Source organism: Procambarus clarkii, chromosome 50, assembly GCF_040958095.1.
Source record: "Procambarus clarkii isolate CNS0578487 chromosome 50, FALCON_Pclarkii_2.0, whole genome shotgun sequence".
In the NCBI taxonomy this organism is placed as follows: Eukaryota; Metazoa; Arthropoda; class Malacostraca; order Decapoda; family Cambaridae; genus Procambarus; species Procambarus clarkii.
The window spans coordinates 18,932,009-18,933,371 of NC_091199.1; positions in this window are offsets into that span (position 1 = coordinate 18,932,009).

The window sequence follows — 1,363 nt, forward strand, 5'->3', positions numbered from 1 at the left end:
AGTCGTAGCCTAATTATTCTTTCCAGTATTTTACAGGGGATGCTTGTCAGTGATACAGGTCTATAGTTAAGTGCCTCCTCCCTATCACCTTTCTTGAAGATAGGCACGACATTTGCCTTCTTCCAGCAACTGGGCAATTCTCCCGACATAAGTGACTCATTAAAGATCATTGCCAGAGGCACGCTGAGGGCCTGCGCTGCTTCTTTAGTATCCACGGTGATATTTTGTCTGGTCCAACTGCTTTAGTTGCATCTAGAGTTGTCAACTGTTTCATTACCTCCTCTGCTGTCACCTCTATATCTGATAGTCTTTCATCTAGGATAACCACTTCCAACAATGGGAGGTGCTCAGGCTCGGTAGTGAACACTCCATGGAAACTGGCATTCAGTGCCTCGCAGATTTCCTTGTCACTTTCAGTATATGCCCCCTCTGTCTTCCTTAGTCTTGTCACTTGGTCGTTCACCGACATTTTTCTTCTTATATGACTGTGTAGTAACTTAGGTTGTTTTTTCGCTTTGATTGCAATATCGTTCTCATTGTCTCTTTCCGATGTTCGTCTTATGTTAATGTAATCGTTCCTGGCTCTGTTGTATCTGATCCTGTTGTCCTCTGTCCTTTGTCTTCTGTACTTCCTCCACTCCCGCCTGCTGGCCATTTTTGCTTCCTGACACTGTCTATTAAACCATGGGTTATTATATTCCTTCTTATTTTCTCCCTTTACTGTTGGTATAAATCTCTCTTCGGCCTCCTGGCATTTCTGTATGACTAGGTCCATCATATCATGGACTGTTTTTTCTCTAATTTCTTCCTCCCACTGCACTTCACCCAGATAGTCCCTTATCCTCTTATAGTCCCCTTTCCTGTAGTCAACTCTGTACTCACCTAGTTGTACTCACCTAGTTGTGTTTGCGGAGGTTGAGCTCTGGCTCTTTGGTCCCGCCTCTCAACCGTCAATCAACAGGTGTACAGATTCCTGAGCGTATCGGGCTCTGTCATATCTACATTTGAAACTGTGTATGGAGTCAGCCTCCACCACATCATCCCCTAATGCATTCCATTTGTCAACCACTCTGACACTAAAAAAGTTCTTTCTAATATCTCTGTGGCTCATTTGGGCACTCAGTTTCCACCTGTGTCCCCTTGTGCGTGTTCCCCTTGTGTTAAATAGACTGTCTTTATCTACCCTATCAATTCCCTTCAGAATCTTGAATGTGGTGATCATGTCCCCCTTAACTCTTCTGTCTTCCAGCGAAGTGAGGTTTAATTCCCGTAGTCTCTCCTCGTAGCTCATACCTCTCAGCTCGGGTACTAGTCTGGTGGCAAACCTTTGAACCTTTTCCAGTTTAGTCTTATCCTTGACTAG